Raw genomic sequence first — 21,398 nt, 5'->3', positions numbered from 1 at the left:
TTTACAAGCATAAAGGATGGAGGGAGACAGAAAATAATGAATCACTGGGTGCATAAGAAATGAAATCTGAAACTTGAGACTAAGTATTTATATGTCTGTTTACCCTATTTAATTTATAATTGCATAAATGTGTAAATTATAGCATTTAGATTTTAATGTAATTCTAATTAAATATAGAGAGAATACTAAATATAAAATTATTTAAATGGAAAAATAAATGGATTCAAATATAATATATATTATACATAATATATGGGAAAGAAAAGGGCTATTACCAGCTTTTATAGCCTATTATGCAGCAATTACAGACTAGTAATGGTATAGTAGAACTCTACTTCAATTTAGAAGAATTCAGAAACAGGCACAACCCCAAGAAGTTTAAAGAAGAAAAAACCAGAAAACCTGGCTGTGTAAGAGTTTTCAAAATCAAAGGGATAAAGGAAACCCATGAATACATTTTGATAACTGGATAGAAATCTGAAGAATAAGAATTTAAATGTAAAAGCTTAAATTAATGGAGAATTATTAGAGAATGATTTTTTGAAACACATCAGTGGAAGAAAAGTCAATTTCTCCTTTGAAGAACTCAACAGAAAAAAGACATCTGAGCGATCCTGGCTCAGAGTCTCTCTTACCTTGACCTCTGAAATAGCCTTGCCGCTAACTTGTCTCTCTGGTTCCACCCTTGCCTTCCTAAAAATCCATTCTCTGCATGACAAGCTGAGTGATCCTTTTTAAAGATCTTAAGAAGACCTGGTCAACTCTCACGCTTAACACTCTCCCTTGCTCTTCTCTGGCTCTTAACATTTAAATCCCTCGTCAGGCTCCCATGGCGGCACGTGATCACTCACCTCCCCCCAGTCTCTGCTCTTGAACGGCCCCACCTGAGTCTTGTACCAGTTGTTTCCTCTGCCTAGATCACTCTCTCCAGCCCATCTTCACGAGGCTGGGTCCTTCTTGTCCTTTAGGTCCAGCTTAAATATGTCTTCCTCCAAGAAACTTTATGAGTCCCCAGTTTAAGGTAAAAATAAAAAACTAACATTTGGGAAGTGTTTTTCTGTATGTCAGGCACTTTCTGACACTTTGCATGCAAAATTCAAGCACTCTCATGAGAACCCAATGAGACAGACTATTATTATCATTCCCATTTTACAGTAAGGAAACTGAATCCCAGCAAAGGTATGTAAATCCCAATATACTGCAAGAAGTAGCTTACCAGAGTAGTAGTGCCAGCTACTCACAATCATATCACTACAGCACTTTCCAAAGTGTAATTTTGTGTGGGCTCCAGACTTGCTCTGTCACTAACACTAAATGTGCTGGTTTTCATCAAACATCTGGAGAAACTTCTGTACCTTTCTGTAAATTCTCTTTTAATTTCTCAGAAATGTCTAAAAGGGGAAGAAAAATGTCCATGAAGACTATAAAACTTCATGCTTTTAGCCAGTGAGAAGGTAATAAACCCTGCCTACAGAAGGTGTGTTTTCATGCAAACTATAAAAACAAACAAACACACACATTACATTACATTCTGTCTCCTCTTGACAGAATGTAAACCTATGTCTGCCTTGTTCACTGGGGTATGTTCAGCTCCTAGAACAATGGCAGGCACATGGGAAATACTCAACTAATGTTTCCTGACTGTTGAACAAATGGATGAGTACATAAGGGAATAATTAAGAAATCAACTTGATAAGAAAAAAAAAAAAAAGACCAGGAGAACCAAAGGGTCACTTTTATTCTTCTTTTTTTTCCCCAACATCTTTATTGGAGTATAATTGCTTTACAATGTGTTAGTTTCTGCTTTATAACAAAGTAAGTCAGTTATACATATACATATGTCCCCACATCTCCTCCCTCTTGTGTCTCCCTCCCTCCCACCCTCCCTAACCCACACCTCTAGGTGGTCACAAAGCACCGGAGCTGATCTCCCTGTGCTATGCAGCTGCTTCCCACTAGCTATCTGTTTTACAATTGGTAGTGTATATATGTCCATGCCACTCTCTCACTTCGTCCCAGCTTACCCTTCCCCCTCCCCATGTCAAGTCCATTCTCTACATCTGTGTCTTTATTCCTGTCCTGCCCCTAGATTCTTTTTTTTTAGATTCCATATATATGTGTTAGCATCTGGTATTTGTTTTTCTGACTTACTTCACTCTGTATGACAGACTCTAGGTGCATCTACCTCACTACCAATAACTCAATTTCGTTTCTTTTTATGGCTGAGTAATATTCCATTGTATATATGTGCCACATCTTCTTTATCCATTCATCTGTTGATAGACACTTAGGTTGCTTCCATGTCCTGGCTATTGTAAATAGAGCTGCAATGAACATTGTAGTACATGACTCTTTTTGAATTATGGTCTTCTCAGGGTATATGCCCAGTAGTGGGATTGCTGGGTCGTATGGTAGTTCTATTTTTAGTTTTCTAAGGAACCTCCATACTGCTCTCCATAGTGGCTGTATCCATTTACATTCCCACCAGCAGTGCAGGAGGGTTCCCTTTTCTCCACACCCTCTCCGGCATTTATTGTTTGTAGATTTTTTGATGGCCATTCTGACTGGTGTGAGGTGATACCTCATTGTAGTTTTGGGTTTTTTTATTTTTATTTATTTATTTTTAGTTGCATTGGGTCTTCGTTGCTGTGCACAGGCTTTCTCCAGTTGCAGCGAGTGGGGGCTACTCTTTGTTGTGCTGCGCGAGCTTCTCTCTGCGGTGGTTTCTCTTGCTGTGAAGCACGGGCTCTAGGTGCGCGGGCTTCAGTAGTTGTGGCTCTCCGGCTCTAGGGTTCAGGCTCAGTAGTTGTGGTGCACAGGCTTAGTTGCTCCGCAGCATGTGGGACCTTCCCGGACCAGGGCTCGAACCCATGTCCCCTGCCTCGGCAGGCGGATTCTTAACCACTATGCCACCAGGGAAGTCCTCATTGTAGTTTTGATTTGCATTTCTCTAATGATTAGTGATGTTGAGCATCCTTCCATCTGTTTGTTGGCAATCTGTATATCTTCTTTCCCACCAGCCATTTTTAAACCATCTGCTAGCTGCAACCTTATCTCAAGGTTGTTCCCCCGTGTAACCATGCAACCATTTCAGAACCCAATCAATCCTTATTTAACAAGCACCCTTACTTCCTGCCAGCTCCCACTATAATTCTTGATAAACAAGTTATGTAACAACTGTAACCTTGCCGTTTTTGCCTTCATAAGTCTCCCCTATTTGGTAGTCTGGTGAAACACAATTCAAGTGCTTCTTGAAGCTGTCTCCCATCTTAATTCTATTTGTAGATTAAGGTGTTCAAATCATTTATCATTGTAACAAATATCATTCAAAGGATTACTGTTAATTCTAACAGAATTGATTACAATGGCCCCTGCTTTCTGGCATCTTTCATTGAGTCTTGGTAAATGTTGATAAATAATTCAATGAAATGTTAAAACATCTGAGGATTTTCAGTTGGCTAATAAACTCTTTTGCCAACTAATGTATCTTGTGCTCCATCTGTTACAAAATGATGGAAAGAGAGTATCCCTCCTACAAAATAACTTAAGACCCAAGTATCAAAAATGTTAATAATTAATTAATAATTAATAATAATTAATTATTTTAATAATTAATTAATAATTTTGAAACTATTTTCTGTAACTTTTCATGCCCTACAAACTTTACATAAGGAAGCAGAAAAGGTGCATATCCTTTAATGCAATATTGTGTGGCTAAACACACCTCAAAATCACTCATGCCAGTTGACAGAATAAGACCGTATCCTTCCAAGAGACATTTTCTAACATTCCAATTACTACACTCTCATTTCACAACTTTTCCTCCTAACTTTGTTAGAACTCAATGGTGTGAAACAAGGGCTGAATAAGTAGATTTGCATATATGCATTAAGGTTTCTAATGTACCCGAACACTTGAAAAGGGAAACAAAGTAAGCCATGATCAGAACTCCAAAATGGCATATAATCAACTTTATTCATAAGTTTTTGGAAATTTACATCTGACAACAACCAGTGCCAAAGTTCAAACCTGCTACTCATATTGGCTGTAAGTGAGCTCTATCTTACGTTTAGTTAAGCAATGCCCAAGGTCAGCTTTACATGCATTACTTAATCCTCACCACAACCCTCTTCATTGTGATTCAACAAATATGCCTGTCCTCGTGAAGCTTATATTCTACCAGGGAACAGACAATAGGTATACAAATAAGTTTATAATCTAGTGTGTCTCAAACCTCTTTAAAAGTGACCCTTGAGCACTGAATTCCAAGGGTCAGTAGCTACCAATCCTCTCCTGAAAGGAAATTCGTTAACAATAAACTTTGTATCAGTTTTTGTCAAAAAGGCCACGGAGAAAGTAGTGGTGGCCTACCTACCCTTTACTGTTTTTCTCCATTTTACAGAAGAAAATTGAGATTGTGTCAAGAATCTAGATTTCTTTTCCGATCACTTCCCCCAATTGCTTAGAACACTCCTGCCACTCTAATTCAGCATCCCATGACCCTCATCTATCCAGGTACCACAAAATACCCAATACTGAAAGCAGAACGCTCATCTTTTAATGGTTTCTCTAGTTTCACTGCAAGAGTTTAACTACTGTTTGCTTACACACACAGGAAAGGAACAATAGAGGACTTCTGCTCAGGAGCCCCCCCTCTTACTATGCCCTGTACCACTGGAACAGTTTTCATATTTTATGTTCTTTTGATACCAATATCACTATGAACAATAAACCCACCTCTAAGGATGTACCCAGAATACTGTTCATTTTTCGGCACAGCTTGAAATAACTTTTGAAGTAATTTTCTCTATGTGAAGTTGTCAATTTGCTATAATGTTCATTAGTTCGTTTATATTCAACTTTCAGTTGTCTTTTTGCAAAGCTAAGTATATGTATGTATACATACAGGCATACCTCGTTTTATTGCTTCACTTTATTGCACTTTGCAGATACTGCATATTTTACAAATTGACGGTTTGTGGCAACCCTGTGTGGAGCAAGTCTGCTGGTTCTATTTTTCCAACAGCATTTGCTCACTTTGCATCTGTGTCACATTTTGGCAACTCTCGCAATATTTCAAACGTTTTCATTATTATTATATTTCTTATGGTGATCTGTGAAGTCACTATTGCAAAAAAGATTGACTTGATGAAGGCTCAGGTGATGGTTAGCATTTTCTAGCAAGAAACTATTTTTAATAAAGGGATGTGCATTGTTGTTTAGATATGTTGCTACTGCATACTTAATAAACTACAGTATAGTGGAAACATAACTTTTATTTACACAGGGAGACCAAAATATTTGTGCGACTCCCTTTATTGCAGTGGTCTGGAACCAAACCCGCAATATCTCCAAGGAATGACTGTGTATTTTTTCTTCTTTCCTCTGCTCTATGAAAGGTTGCACACTCGGTACCAGTTCTGCATCTTGCTCTTATTTTCAGTAATGGTATAGTCTTTTTTTTTTTTTTGGCTGCGCTGCACGGCACGTGGGATCTTAGTTCCCCAACCAGGGATTGAACCCATGCCCCCTGTATTGGGAGTGCGGAGTCTTAACCACTGGACCACCAGGAAGTCCCAGTAATGGCATAATCTTTAGCAAGTTATCTACCCTTACAATTTATTCATCTGTAAAACGGGAAGAACACTGTGTGAGAATTAAACGGAATAATGTAAGGACAGGAGCAACAGAGTGACACGTGCAATACGATAAATGCTACCTCCACTTGGTCCCTACAGCCCCCCTCGCTGCTGCTGCCCATAATCATAAGACAGCTACAACTATTACCAGACAAACGACCCTTTAGACCGTAGATTAAATGCTCACGGAAAATCAGGAGAGTACAGCAGATCATCCCAGATTAAATGGTCTACAGCTTTCTCCCTAAGGGAAATAAAAAGAAAGTTTTCAGTCAGTTATTAAACACAGTTTGAGTCAAATTTAAAAGGATTTCCACAGAGCCTGTGTACATGTACACTGGATTCTTTCACCTTCCAACAAAATTAAGGTTTCCAAATTCCCCTATGTATTTGAACACATTCTCTGGTGTATCCAGAAAAGTCTAAAAAGTGTTACTGGGACGAAAACTTTTTCTTTACCAACTTAGGGTGAAGTACTTGGGGGCCTGTGAATTAACAGATTAATAGGAGCCAAGATTATTATACATGTAGGCAAGAGCATGCTGTAGGGAGTAAGGATTTATATACCAGCTTAATAGGATGGGGGTGGGGTGGGGAACGGTATTAAGGCCTCAGTGGGAAAGTATGGAAGGTTCTCCCAGGATGTATTTACGCAGTTCCTTGGCAGGTCCTGATGCAAGAGAGGGCTTACAGCAGCTGAATACTTAGAAAGACCTGCTTTACTTATCAAAGGGAAGTTCAGAGAAAATTTTTTGGTTTTTTAGTGGTTTTTTTTTTCCCAGCAGCTGCTGTTTGTTCAGATGGTCTCAGTTTCAATAGTCATTATGCCATTTTGGTGAGGTTAGTCCCTTCATTTCCCTGTTATAACCTATCATGAAGTTTCACAGGCAAGGAGCTGGGGAGATTGCCGTGGAGACACATGGATTAGATGTCGGGAGGTAAGAGGTCTGCGAACAAAAACACAGATAACAAGGATGAATAAGCATAAAAGGGCAAATCCCAACACATAGCCCCATCTTTCACTGAACCAGTCTCTTATTCTCGAGGTCAGTCCCATTAATTCTTGCTTCACTCATTTTATGTACGATGTCAACCCGTTCTTTTATACGGTTCAAACTATCCTGTACTTCTTTTGATTTATTTACATACAAGCAGCACTGTCTGCCAATGACGGCACAGTGTTCCCTGTTGGGCAGCCTGTGTAGCCAGGAGACGGCGAGTTCAGAGCACAGAGGTGAAACTGCTAACCCCTGACGGACGTGCTTTCAAGGTCTGCGGGGTGCCAGTGAATCCTTGTTCCATGACTTTGGAAACGTTCAGAATGGCTTCTTCTAGATCAGAAGTTTTCAAGCTTGGAAAAAGGGTCCTTACTGAATCAGTATTGCGATACATGAGTGGCTTGCCTACAATGTCTGGTTGGATGCGTCTATGCGGTGCTACTTCATGCCTGAAGGAGCCCAGGTTTATAATCCGGCTAGCATTTAAAGTGGGATAACTAGTGAGGGAAGGTGCCAGGTAGCCGAGTCCACAACGCCCTGACCATTTAGGTGGGAACCCTTTATATACCTTATTGCCACACAAAATAAACAGACGAGAGGTGTTCACAAACAAGGTCAGAGTGGAACCTGTGACCCACCAGGATGGAGTTCGGTGTCCATGGTGGCCTTTGTCATTAGTTATGTTGGCATCTGTATATCTCCATTTCCCATGTGCCTCTGTCAGGCTGTAAGAACAAAACAGGCTACAAAATATCGGGTAAGAGGAGACCTTCAGTTTGGTTCTAGCAGCTACCGAGAAAGGTCATTCCAGAATTTTGGTCGACCCATTTGTGGCCTGGGGTATCAGGCAGACCAACCAGGGGAACAGCTGAGCTGTTCCAGGTCCTATTTGTGTGGCCTGCAGGCCAGGAATACTGTCCAGTGACTACGCAAACATTTGTATCATTATAATAATCAGTCTGGAACTCATTTATAACGTCTTTGGAGGATTTGAAGGTGTCATCTGTGGAATCAAACCAGTGTTTGATTACAGTATTGTTTTGGTATGTTACCTAGGAAGGGTCCAGTGCCGTTTTTATTTTCAATGCAAAGAGAAAATTTTCCCTCCAATACCCTCACCTGAGTGAAGGACAGACCTCAAGCCTCCATGGGGGTTCCCCAATGCCAAGTCACTCTGCTGCAGGAGGAAGCAGAGTGCCTTCCATACACCCACTGTCCAGAATGGGTCCACCAGGTGCTTGCACTGGCAGGGACAAAACCTAGTTCAGCTTCTGGTGCGTTATTTAGACGCTGACATAACCAGCAATTAGACTGATTAGTTAAGATGGCCAGGGTCTGAAAGACTGGTGTGACTGGGTGTTGTGGCCATGCTAAAACTGTTGAAAAAGCAGTAAGAATTCGCTGAAGCAAGACATAGTCCGAAAGGGAGCCCGTAGTGGGGGAACAGAGGGAGGATAGGTTTAGACAAGCAACCTCCAGTCAGTCCTTCTGTAACTGAAAGAGGAAGGGTTTTGTTTAAATTTCTATGTCAGAAAATTTTGCAGGTCAGGCAGAGGTTGCAAGGGAAGATAAACGGAGACAAAATTCTTGATCAGAGATCTTGGGTAAAGCTGTCTACTCTGTGGTGTCGTCTGCTTCTGGAGCCTGAGTAAGCTCTTGAAATCCTCAATTTGAGGTCACGCATAGGGATGGCCTTCAAATTGTCCTGGGTGGGGGGGGGTGATGACATGGAACTAGCTTGGTATCGCATGTGAATCCAGGAGGACTTTTATTCTGATGACAGGGTAGATGGTTAGCGGTACTTCCTAAGGCCTCTCCCAGCAAGGTGACAATGTACATTTTCCTCTAAAAATGTTGATGTATACTCATCTCCTGGAAGAAAGGGATGGCAAGGCCTGTCAGTGAGGACCATGCTTTTTTTCACCTGTTGATGAGACGCACCAAGTATAGACGTTCTTGTATATAACTAGTTAGAGTGCTGAATTGTTCACTCAAGTCCCCATGTTGCTTGCCCAATCCAGGAATGGAAGGTTTAGAGATGCCAGCTGGCACTGGGGTGACTAAAAACTATTTCAAAAGGGATCCATTTGGAGTATCCTGGATCTATATAAGGGCCAGGGATAATGCTTCTAGCCATGTAAGTCTAGTTTCTAGATAGATTTTTTCCCCCCTCTGGCATTCTTTTTTATGTCTACATTTTAAGGTCTTCCTTCCCCTGAGGAAAAGGGATGGTAGGGAGTATGAAATGTTAACGAATATCCTCTCAGAGTCTTTGTGAGTAAGTGATTTGTTTCTGCTGTAAAGTGAGTTCCTTGGACAAACTAATGGTTACCAGTGGAGGCGGCAGGGAGGCAATATAGGGGTGGAGGACTGGAGGGTACAAACTATTGGGTTTGTAGGCTACAAGGATATACTGCACAACACGGGGAATACAGCCAATATTTTGCAACAACTGTAAATGGACTGTAACCTTTAAAAATTGTATGCAAAATTTAAAAATTAAAAAAAAAAGTTCCTTCGTCAGATTCAGTTCATAAAGAAATGCCAAAACAAGGAATAAGCCAAGGTACTAGTTTGTTACAACTGTTGTGGCATCAGTATGTCTAGCTGGCTAGCACAGACCATCCACTAAACATGCTGACAATAACTAAACAGTGAAAAGAGCCTAGGGCTGGAGGTAAGTCTAAAAGTCCACCTGGAGTGCCAGAAAGGACAGTGTGGGTTTTGGAAGACTCCCTGAGCTACAGTGGTTCCCTCCAGAAACTTGGTAAGATTTATAGGTGGTACACTGGGAAATAATAAGTACCAGTACCTGCATAGGTCAAGAATCTGTGGAACTGCCAAAGTGTGCTAACAGCCTGACAGACTCTAAAGGCTTATCTAGTCGGTATAAATGTTTGTAGCTTTCCCTTTTGCCAGTGTATCAGCCCTAGGAAGAGCTATGAGTTTTGTAGCTTGGGCTGATTTTCTAGTGGGCAGCATGCGGCAAACGTTTGCTCTGGGATAGTCAGCTTCCCTGAAAATTTTGTTTACAAGAGCCATCACATAGAAGAGCATGTCTGGCTTGCTAAAGGACATGTCCAAGAGGTCTTCTTGTGGTTTAGAAATCATCTCGATGGTTGTAAGGTAACCATGTGGAATGGCTCTTTATCATGAGGGGTTTAAGAGTATTAGGTACAAGGTGAGGTACAAGATGATGGACGGGTAATTAACAGGCTTGTTCATAGGTGGTCTGTCATTGAGTAGAGAGGTGTTGTTTTACGGACTTGTAAGAACTGATACAGCATGGGAACAAAAAGGTGAAAAGGGGAAACTTGTGTAAGGCTACTGGCTTGTGAATCAGGGTGGCAGCCAAGTTAATGTACTTAGGCACAGGGGCATGTCTGATCCCATAGGGTCCAACTGACATGAGAAATATTCTATGGGGTGTATGTGAAAAGGAAAAGGTGGTCCTGGAATACCTGCATCTATCCCACTCTTCTCATGGCAATATAGGTGGAAAGGTTTGTCAAAACTGAGTAATCTGAGGGCTAGGAGATGGACAATGTGAATTTCAATGCTTCAGTAAAGGATTCTGTGGTGTATCTGGGAGGAAGGCATATAAGGGTTTGGCAGGGGCAGCGAAGTTGGTAATCCACTGGTGGCAAGAGCCAGCTACCCACAAAGATTTGCATAATCGTTCATCTTTGGGAGAGGGATGGACAAAATTGAGTCAAAGCATTTGGGGTGAGTTTTTGCATACCCTGAGATATTTCATGACAGGAGGAGGTAACTCTTGTTTCCACCCAGTGAAGTGTGACTCTGGAGGCTTTATGACCTTTGTCAGCTGGTGCATTTAGATGTTCTCAATTTATAGTCTTTATATCATTCTAGTGGGTTGTCCCTGCCTTCAGTGACAAATACCAACACTTGTACTATCAATGCTAAGGTTAAGTTTGAATCCATCGCTTCTGCTCGGAGCTGTGTAAAAATATCACAAAGGTGCTCACAATGAAAGGAAATTTTCTTCTGGTTCAGCTGTGACTCCAGACAGGATCCAAAGAGGAGTTCTACAATCTCTTCTCTGGGTTTTATGGAGACTTTCTTTACCCTTCTGTACTAGCCTCTTAAGGCACTGCGTCAACCTTAAAAGGGCACAAGAAAGGGTGATTTGGGTTTTTCACAGGGTTCTCTACAATTTCCTGCATTCCTCTCTCGTCAACGTCCGTGGACCTCAGCAGTTTCTTTAACCGAGTCTGAAAACCCACTAGAAGCAGCTGTTCTGCTTGTGAACGTCCGTTTCCTTTGTTAAAGGAGAGGCGGAAACACGTGCTTGGGAATCCTCCAGTAGTCACTGACCACGTGCTCGAGCCCGCGTCATTTCATTTCACTCAAAGACAGGCACATACCTGCGCTTAGAACTCAGGCCGCTGCACCTGCAGTCGTTGGAGACAAACTCCCCAGGCTCACGGTCGGTCCGAGACCCGCTGTTGCCGCCGCTGGCTGGGCCTCGCCCGAACCCGCTGCAAAGTAGCCGCGGCTGCGCCCTGGGGAAGCAAAGCCTAAACTTGTTACCACGCGCGGGCCAGCAGGCCGGGAAGCCTCCGGGAGGCTGGGCGCAGTGTGTGTGCTTCGCGCGGCCCCGGGACGGGCACTGCCGTCCCCTCCCTCCCACCCCTCCCCGGACCGCCGAGGGCTGCTCTACTCCTGCGTTCTGGCCGCCGGGAGCAGCGGAGCTCCGGGTGGGCAAAGCTCGAGGGGACGCGAGGCGAGCCCAGCCCCACCCGGGCCCGCGGACCGGCCGGGAACCCTCCCCGCCGCAAGAGGCCAAGAGACCGCACACTAGGGTAACACTCACCACCCAACTCCATGGGACAAAGAGACCCACGACCCGCGGAGACCCAGCAGGTGGGGCGGGACCTGGAGGAGGGCTGCGGGGCGGGCAGCCAACCCCCGGGACGGTTGGGGAGGGGGCAGGACGGGAGGAGGGCCGTGGGGTAGGCAACCAATCCCAGGGAAGTTTCTGGCCGAGAGGGGCGGGGCCCCCGGCCTTTCGACTTTGGCTGCGGCGAGAGAGCTAGCTGACTGTGAGCCGAGCGTGCTTTTTAGAGCCTCAGGAAGTCCGCGCGCGGAAACCGGATTTATCTGGCCCTTGCCCAGGCCTTAGCCCTCGTGCATCTGGTTCTCCCAGGCCAACGTTCCTTCCACAAGAACTCTCCTAGCGAGGCCTTCTCCTGTATCCTCTCCTCAGGTTAGCGCCTGGTCCAGGGCTCCCGGTCACACAACCCCCTAGAATGCTGAGCTGCTCGTTCCTATGCCACAGTTTAATTTATTTTGAGTGCCTACTACGTGCCATGCACCCTTCTAGTCTTTAAAAAGGCGAAACAAAGGCCTTTGACATTCTAGTGGAGAACAAAAACAGAATCAAGATGTAAAAATAAAATGTCGTAGGGTAGTAAGTGATAAGGAGAAAAACCTAAGTATTTTATTACAACTTGGAAAACTAAAGATAGAGACAGTAGTCTTTGCTGTGAACAAATGCCCCTTATGGCACTAAGAAACAAAGAAGCAAAACTTATCATGACTAGCGTTACTGTGCTGCTTTGGAAAATATATTTCACTGTAGAAATAACTAAATATGATGGAAGGCTCTTTACCAGAGATCCCGAGTAGGGTCCTATTTGGATCCATATTGCAGAGGGGACCAAGATGGGCAAGGACAATGGCCCTGGGCTGCAGGACACATGGTCCACAGTCCTGGTGGCAGTCACTAGTGAGAGGCTGCTTGGGAAGGAGGCTAACTGTCATGGGGATGGGATAGTGGTCTTCAAACCCTTCAGATTCCCAGGTCTCCTCTCCCAGCCCTGAATAGGCCTGCAGCCTGCTTTATCCTTCCCAGTGTTCTCTCAGCTGGGGGGAACCCTTCCCCCAGAGCAGCACCAGTCCCACTGCTCTGGTCTGGGCTCCAGTCCTATTGGCTTCCTCAGCCCTCCCAGGCTATTTATTTTTTATCTCCTGCCTCTTCAAATTTCTCTCTTTTGCTCTTCAGTCTGGCTCAAGAAATGGGTGTAACCACTATTCACACTGCCCTTTGCTTATGCTGATTCACTGCCCCATTTATAACTCTGTTTATTTCATTGATGTCTCTTTTCCTCCCTCTCCCTTCTAAATTACCTTTTATTTTCCCCAAGCTATTTTTACCTTCCAAAACATGAGTGTTTTCACAGTACAGCTGAGTAAAGCCAGGGGTGAGGGGAACAGTGATTGTGAAATAAAGTGGAAAGAGAGAAATGCAGTCCTTGGAAGGAATTGCCTCCTGTTGGGCTGTGTTTATTCATTTATAGAACTCATGTGTATTGAGAACTACCATATGCCAAGCCCTGTGGTAGACCTAGAGGTACACAGATAGTAAGAAAAAGAAAAACAAACAGAACAAATCATGGACCTTGCCCATGTGGAACTTTTAGTCTAGTGGGTAAAACATATTAATACAAGAATCACATTTTTAAAATGTGAAATTACCACTTAAGAGCTAAGATGGAGGTCAGAGACTCAGCTGTGAGGTTGAGGAAGGGGTGATTAAGCAGAAAATTGAAGATGAGTTTATGAGGCAAAGCAGAGGAGCCTGGGGTTTAGTTCCACGTAGAGGGAAGAGCATGGGCAGAGTGTGGGCTCCAGGAAGGAGCTCAGTGCATTGATGGGAATGTACGAAGGCTGCTGTGATTTCCGCACAAAAAGCCAAGGGATGGGGATGGAGAGAGATGCAGGATAGGCATGATATAAACTGGGCTTGGGGGTAGGGGACTGGGGTGTGGAGGGCGGGGTTATCTGGAGATGCTGGTGGCTGCCAGAACTTGTAGACCACAAAATTGCCCATATATTAATGCTCATTAACAATGTGTTGTATACATGCAGATCAGTAAAAGTTGATGTTTGCAAGGCTGGCATGTGTTCAGGCCAGCATGTTGAAGACAATAAGAGCTAACCTTTATTGCCCACTCACTACATGCTCTGAACTCCTTAAACTGCTCTACACAGATTAGCTTATTTACTCCTTTCAGCCACCTACTGGGTACACGATTTCTCATTTTGTACCAGAGGACCCACATATTGCTAATATTTTTTGAGAGCTGTTCTCCTGCCACTCTAATAGTTTAGGTGGCTGGTAAACATATTAGGAATTGTGAGCACATCCAAACAGTGGGTCAGGTTCCTCCCCAACACGTGTACACAAACATAACCTTAGGGAAGGAAACTGAAATCATAGCTGCAATGGCCAAATGGTGGACACAGGATGGCAGCATGGAATTCTCAATTTCTGTAACTTTGAAGGTGCTTTTCCCTAAGATTGATTGTGGAATTTCAATTAGAACTCTTGAGAAAATCTAGAATTATGTTGATAGCCATATTAGAAGTTGCACGTTGACCAGCTGAACCTGAACAATGGTACTTGCTGTCCTATAGTATTTGATTATACTGGATTTTAAATATTGCTTTTTCTTTAAAAAAAAAAAAGTGCTCTTTAAAATAATTACATGTTATCCATGAGAAATGGAGTATTGCCTGCCATGTCAGTAAATAAAGGATGTCACAGTCATCAGCGATTGCAGCCGCAGCCGAAGGTAACCTGGTGAGCCCCAAGGGAACTCAAGAAGGAAAAGAATACCTGCCATCTAGCAGCCATCAGACTGCAGCCACTCCCTATGGTGAGTCCTGAGGAAACACCGATGTGAAAACACTGGATACTGGCCCGGAGAGTTGAGGTGCATATCAAAGGAATGATTTCAGTGAGCCCAGATTCTTGCATCTTCCTATGCATAGAAAAGCGCTAAATTCCTTAACTTGAGACATCTGGTTTTCTTTAATTTACAATAATCTTTTGACATTCAGACTACCTGCCCTTTGTTGCAAAACTCCTATATGTCCTGGCCCTTACCTCGCCTCCTTGGAGCAGTTCTCTCAGGGTTACTTGAGATGCTGCTACCTTCCGGGCTTGAAGTCCTAAAAATTTCCACCAAATAATACATAACTCTCAACTTTTAGGTTGTGAATATATATTTTTAGTCAACATCCATTATGCTTAGCATCCAATGTACTCTATGAAAGTAGTATATAAATTATATTTGGCCAGTTAAACTAATTAGCATAAGGTATCCAATTGAAAGTACAGCAAAAAATGGACTATTTAATTCTATTAAAGAAAATGGAGTGAAGAGCCAGACCTGCTTCTTCAGTAGCACAATTTAATGAGACTGCTTCAGATGAGTCCTGTTCTACATCAGAAAAGGAACACAAATCCCTCCAGCTTCTATTTCTGGCTCTACCACACACAGGCTTTGCTATTATACCCAGAGCAAGATGGAACCTGCTTTTTTTCCATCTGCAAAATGTAGGCAATGCTTTTAGCCTTTTTCACAGGAGGGGCAGATTAATGAGAGCCACAAATGACCTTGACCTGTTTTGTAACTGCAGATACCTTTTTATTGCTATATTTTCATGAAAAATGAAAATCTGCTGGATTTTTTTTTCTGACGAGTTAATATTAGGCTAAAACTTTAAAGTCTGGAATATGTACTTTATCAGCTGCTCTTTAAAATTCCAGTATCCAAATTTAAACAAAAGGAGAATAAGATAAATCTTTCAAGTGATAATCAAAACAGTAGGAAGTGAAAGGGTTGCCTTATAAATTGAGGTCGATTTGTTTTTTCAAAACTGTTATTTTCAGTAAGATTAGTAAGACTGAAATACATTATTAAAGCCATGTTGAATGAGGCTAGCTTGCTGGAAAAAACATGCCAGAAGTAAGTTGGCGTGTCAGGATATGGTCCACGTGTTTACATGTCAAGCCAGTTGAGAAGTTTGTGATAATGTGCTTTAGAATGATTGTTGATCACTCTGAGATCTTTCCATCAATCCCAATATGATGCCGCAGGCCTGGGATTGATGGTACATGAAGGAAGAAAAATTCTTAAACGTGGTGCTTTTGCAGAGCTCTGACTAGTCAGAAAGTATCTTTTCCATCCTAGGCAATGGTTACTGGTCTACATCACTGTAGGAGAACGCAGTCCTTATTTCAGCAATTAGGTCAGATACACATTATGATTTACTTGTTTCTGAAAGACAGAATCTAGGTCAGAATCATAAGGAACGAAATCAACTATTTCAAAATACATAGCTGGTTAGTGGGAAGTGCTTAATTCCCTATGCCTATAGGTTCCAGGTGGAGGTATTTCTAGTAGAATAACATGCTTGTCTGTCTCTGCTCCCTTCCTTCCTCTTCCCCAGGGAAGGAAGGGCTTCTCTCCTGGATGAGTTTGAAGGAGGAGCAGAGCAGGAAGGGGCAGCCTCTCCCTACCTCCAGGGCTCTGAGACCAGCTGAGCTGCAGCTGCTGATGTGAATTCTGTTTACTGCAACTGAGTCCATGTAACATATTTGCTTTGTGCTTCTGGCCATGCTATTATTAATGTTTGTTATGTGGACTCTGAGATGAATTTTACACAATGAAGGAAATGAATCCATATTCATAAAATTCTCCCATATCAAGTCTTATCTTATTTCAGAAACTCAGAGGAGAAATCACCCGTTTTATAGATGCCAGAACCCAGACGAAATGTAAAATAATGGATATTCTGTCTTTTGCTTGTGTTCACAGTCTTCCGTATTCTTCATGGCAGTGGCTGTAGAAGTATAGAGGGAATGGGAAAAGTGCAACATTTTTACATATACTTTTCCTACTTTAATTTTAACTAAGACTGTGGGCTGTACGAGGCCATCTCCTTAGATCTAACATAGTAGCTAACACACACTTGAAGCTCAACACATATTTGTTGACTGAATGAATTATTAAATTCAGGGCATTTTAATTGAAAATGTTTAAAAACCATTTTAAGGTATTTCATAATGCCTTTAATCAAATTCAATAATAGACTACTTACAGGTAATCTGATCCAGCCTGAGGGTCTTACCAAGCTCCTTTTTGGGCAGACCCATCATGAAGGTCATGAGTGTACACAACTGAGGAAGCTTTTAAGCATTTATCACACAAAGGAGGGAACTACCACATTAGCATAGACCTCACATAAATATATAATACAGAAATACAGAATCCCAGCCAAACACTTCTGGATGGGAAGAGTTAAAAAGGATAGCATCTATCATCGACACTGATTACAAGGAAAATGATATCAGCCCTCTGGGGCCTGAAGCTCTAGCGTGTGCCCAGTAACGGCTGTCATTCATCATCTACCTCAACTTAGCCTGTGCCTCATGAGCCCCTTTCTACTTACTAAGTGTACTTCCTCTGCCTCCCTCTGACCTTTCTGCATCACATCCTCCAACTGCCTGTCCTTGCTCCAGATGACATATACCGCTAGGGGTTCTCTTTCTCCTTCCCCAGACTCCTGGGGACTCTCATTTCAGCCTCATGGGTGAAGGGTGGTCTCACTTCCATTTATGCACTTAATTGGGCAACAGGCACTAACTGAGCACCAGCTGTGTTGAGCACTGGGCTACGTGCCTGGGATACAAAGATGATCCAAACATAGTCCTGGTTCTCCAAGAGTTCATGGATGATGGTCAGACAGTAAGTGATGTGGTCGAGGTAGCACCGGGCACTGTGGAGACAGAAATGAGACACAAAACCAGCCCCAGAAGAGTTCCAGGAGCAGGGCCTCCTTCCTCAGGTTGCCATGTCCCAGAAGAGATGGAGGTGGAGGTAGGCTTGAGAATTTTTTTTAACTTTTAAATTTCTATTTTTTTTTACAGTAGGTCCTTGTTGGTTATCTATTTTAAAAATAGCAGTGTGGGGCTTCCCTGGTGGCGCAGTGGTTGAGAGCCCGCCTGCCGATGCAGGGGATACGGGTTCGTGCCCCGGTCCGGGAAGATCCCACATGCCGTGGAACGGCTGGGCCCGTGAGCCATGGCCGCTGAGCCTGCGCGTCCGGAGCCTGTGCTCCGCAACGGGAGAGGCCACAAAAGTGAGAGGCTCACGTACCGAAAAAAAAAAAAAAAAAAAAAAATAGCAGTGTGTACATGTCAGTTCCATGCTCCCTAACTATCCCTCCCCCCCACTATTCCCTCCCCACCCCGGTAACCATAAGTAACCATAAGTTGGTTCTCTAAGTCTGCTTCTATTTTGTAAATAAGTTCACTTGTATAATTTTTTTTTAAGATTTCACATATTAGCAATATCATATGATCTTTGTCTTTCTCTGATTTGCTTCATTTAGTATGATAATCTCCAGATCCATCTATGTTGCTGCAAATGGCATTATTTCATTCTTTTTAATGGCTGAGTAGTATTCCATTGTATATATGTACCACATCTTCTTTATCCATTCCTCTGTCAATGGACATTTAGGTTGCTTCCATGCGTTGGCTATTGTAAACAGTGCTGCAATGAACATTGGGGTGCATGTATCCTTTTGAACCATGGTTTTCTCTGGATATATGCCCAGGAGTGGTATTGCTGGGTCATATGGTAGCTCTATTTTTAGTTCTTTAAGGAACCTCCATACTGTTCTCCATAGTGGCTGTATCAATTTACATTCCTACCAATAGTGTAGGAGGGTTCCCTTTTCTCCACACCCTCTTCAGCATTTATTGTTTGTAGATTTTTTGATGATGGCCATTCTGACTTGAGACTTGAGAATTTTGAACAAGTTCCAGATCCAGAACAAAAGGCTTTGTGAAGCTGAGTTTGTGCTCAGGCGAAGAGGAATAGTTAGATGTGGGCTCAGCAGAGGAAGGAAAGTTCTGCAGACGTTACAGAAAATGTCAGTTTAGATTTGGGGCTTAGAAACAGCACTCATCCCTCTTTTTGATGGGGCCTTATTGGCACTTTTTTAAAATTGGGGTTAGAGAATCAGGGCTAAGGCATAAAAAGGGTCCATTTACTAAAATTCTTATAATCAGGAAAAATTATGTGTGTGCTGTAGGTATTTTACTGCCATTTTAGAGGAGGTTTATGGTTTCTTAACAAGCTTCATTCATTATAACGTGCATACTTGTATAGACAAGTTGAGGAGAAAGCTTAATTGACATTAATCCCAAAGGTGTTGATGGGAAGGGCTTTTTTTGTTTGTTTGGTTGTCTTTGAAGTGAAGATCAGAGGTGATTCTTTGTCACCCACAAAACTTTGATGTTTTCCTGCCCTAATGCTCACAGTCAGGATGTAAACACAAATATACACTGGCAACATCCACAATCACTTTATGACTAGGTGAGAAATTTGTTAAGGAAAATATTTGTTACTGCTCAATGTGGCTTTGAAATGTTCCTGGGCCCCCGGAGGGAAAGCTACTTCTAGAACAGAAGTATTAACATCCATTAACAAACAAAGTCTAGGTAAAAAGCCAGTTTAACACACTGCAAATGAATGTATCAAAATGGCAAAGAAAAAATAAAAAGGTTGGTGGGGGGATGGGGGGGACACTTGCTTTAGTACAGTCGGAGTGGGAGTGTATAAGGATGTGAGTCTGATTGAGTTTTGGAGCCGGACAGGCTCAGCTTTGAATCCTGGCTCTGTTATTTGCTAGCTGTGTGCCTTCAAGCAAATTACATCTTCTCAGCTTCCTCATAAATAAAATGGAGATAATAATATTGCTGTTAGGATTCACTGCAATTACATAGTTAAGGTGCCTAATATATAAGTACATGCTCAAAATGGTAGATATGTTGATCTTGAGCAAAACAGTCAGTTCACAAAATTTTAACTGATGTCTTAAAGGATATGGTATGAATTTTAAGTGTACTAAATGCCCCCAAATGCCCTACCTTGCCAGCTCTTCATGGTATGATATTGGCTTATGTGTTTCATTGTTGCCATGGATGCTGAAGATGCCAGAGAGGATTCATCAAAGGATACGGATGAAACCTGGTAGAGAACCTGAGGACCAATTTATTCACACACATAACTACAATTATTCCATATGTTGTATTAACACAAGCATCGATGAGTTCTGGTTATATCTGGCTGTCTCTTACAAATATTATCCTCTGCTTAATTTATAACCTGATATACCTAGGTGGAAGTAGTACTTTTGTTAGGTAGTTAGACATTAGCAGCAAGGAGGTGACAGTGGTGAGAAAACCAAGACGAAATCAAGTCACACACGCAGTCATCTGGGGACTCTCCCTTGACACCACCCAGACAGGTAAAACTATGGTCGTGTGGTGGGCAGTTTATCCTGATAATAGAGGGGCACGGTAACACAAGGGGAGGTCCCCCGGCTGCGCATGCCCAGACCAGACAGGCGTATAACCTATAGTAAACCCAAACTCATTATACCATAATTATAAAAAAATCTACATGTGGTTTTGCCGCCCCACCCCCACCCCGTGGGCGTTTCTTAGCGATTCAAGGGTGAGAGCATGCGCAGCAGTAAACTTGTTACATAGCTCGGGACTGTCAATCAAATAATGATCCCCTGTCACTCACCCCCGCCTCCCTGCAAAATGCTCCTTAAAAGCACCCTTAAGCGTGTATAGGAATGCTGTTTTCCATTCGCAGAAACAGCCCGCTCTCTCTCCCTCTTAGAGTGTACCTCTGGGTCGATAAAATTTGCTTTGGCCTTGCTTCACTTCGCTGAAACAGCCCGCTCTCAGAAACAGCCTACTCACTCACTCTCACTCTCTCTCTCTCTCTCTCTCTCTCTCTCTCTCTCTCTCTCTCTCTCTCTCCCTCTCTCTCTCTCTCTCTCTCTCTCCCTCCCTCTCTCCCCCCCGCTTCCCCTCCTCCCCCTCCCCCTCCCCCCGCCTTCTCTCTCCCCCTCCCAGAGTGTACCTATGCTTAAATAAACTTTGCTTTGTGCTTAAGCTTAACGGGGTAGTTTGCAATTCTCTGCTTACTATCGTGAACCGAGATTGCTGGTCCGGGCCTTCCGTTGACCTCCTCGGTTCAAGCTATTTTGTTATAACGTACGTCCACCCCGTGACACTGCTCTTACCGTCCACGCCGTGACACTGCTCTTACCGTGAGTCGAATCCGCAACGGTACGTTTGGGCCACGGCCTAGTAGCTCCGCCGGCTTCCTGATCAGAGGTATGTTTGCGACGCCTACTTTGCGGCTTCCCCGCGCCTGCTTTGCAGCTTCCCGCAGCCTGCTTTACGGCTTTCCCCGCGTTCACGTTCGCTAAAGGTAGGATTACGCCCGCCGGCTGAGTAGCACCTTCCCGGGGTTTCGTCCATTTGCATGACAGTTGCCCCGCCTGTCTTACATGCCTCTGCTCCTTGCCTCATTCACCTGAGAAGGGACTGCTCTGTCGCTGCTAACGTGAAATGGCCCTAATGCTGTTTTATTTTCCTACAACTCTCCTTCCCGGCCTCTCGCTTGCGTCCTTCACCACTGCCGGCAGCAACGGTGGACGAATTGCCACCTTCTGACTCTGTTAAGTGTTTACACCTCTCCTGTCAAACCGACCTCCCTGATGAGCTTCCTTGAATCACGGCTATAGAGAAGGCTTCACACCTTTCTCTGGATCAGCTTACTAGACCTCCTAATCATTTTTTCTGTCACTGACTAGAACCGAGATCAACAGTGGGACTCAGGGAGGTCTTTTTCCCACTTTCATTTCGGGGCCCTTTTTTCCTCTTCTGAGACTCGAAGGAGCTTTCTTCTGTGGATAGGTCAGGCTGATGGCCGCCCCAAACACCCAATCTGTTATATTTGTGAGGACTTCCAGCAGTTCCATACACCACTTTTTGGCCAGACTGCTCTAATTTGGGATCCCCTCATTCTTTTCCTTGTCGTCTCAAACATCTGTTTTACATGGTCCCTAAGGA

General features: G+C 43.2%; 1 protein-coding gene and 1 non-coding gene across 5 annotated transcripts in view; both read right to left on the bottom strand.

Annotated features, from left to right (window-relative positions):
- USP46 (ubiquitin specific peptidase 46) overlaps positions 1-20,770 on the bottom strand; it is a 122,814-nt gene extending 102,044 nt beyond the window's left edge. The window contains exons 1-5 of one of the 4 annotated variants that reach the window (XM_027102969.1): positions 20,590-20,770; positions 19,392-19,503; positions 14,553-14,617; positions 11,026-11,163; positions 5,827-5,883 (exon numbers count right to left, since the gene is read on the bottom strand). The gene's annotated coding sequence lies outside the window, so the exon portion shown is untranslated. Of the gene's footprint in view, positions 1-5,826; positions 5,884-11,025; positions 11,164-14,552; positions 14,618-19,391; positions 20,236-20,589 lie in introns of those variants that run through there. The other 3 variants (XM_027102968.1, XM_027102971.1, XM_027102970.1) reach the window with 3 other exon arrangements.
- On the bottom strand, positions 10,653-10,774 carry LOC113619340 (small nucleolar RNA SNORA26). Its single transcript, XR_003432366.1, has one exon. It is a non-coding gene; the product is annotated as a small nucleolar RNA SNORA26 (small nucleolar RNA).
- Positions 20,771-21,398: the final 628 nt, after the last annotated feature.

The sequence above is a fragment of the Aethalodelphis obliquidens genome, unplaced genomic scaffold (genome assembly GCF_003676395.1).
Source record: "Aethalodelphis obliquidens isolate GAN/ISIS:26980383/991018 unplaced genomic scaffold, ASM367639v1 scaffold6, whole genome shotgun sequence".
Taxonomy (NCBI): domain Eukaryota; kingdom Metazoa; phylum Chordata; class Mammalia; order Artiodactyla; family Delphinidae; genus Aethalodelphis; species Aethalodelphis obliquidens.
The sequence above is the reverse complement of the archived record's forward strand: the minus strand, read 5'-3'. Positions and strand labels throughout refer to the sequence as shown.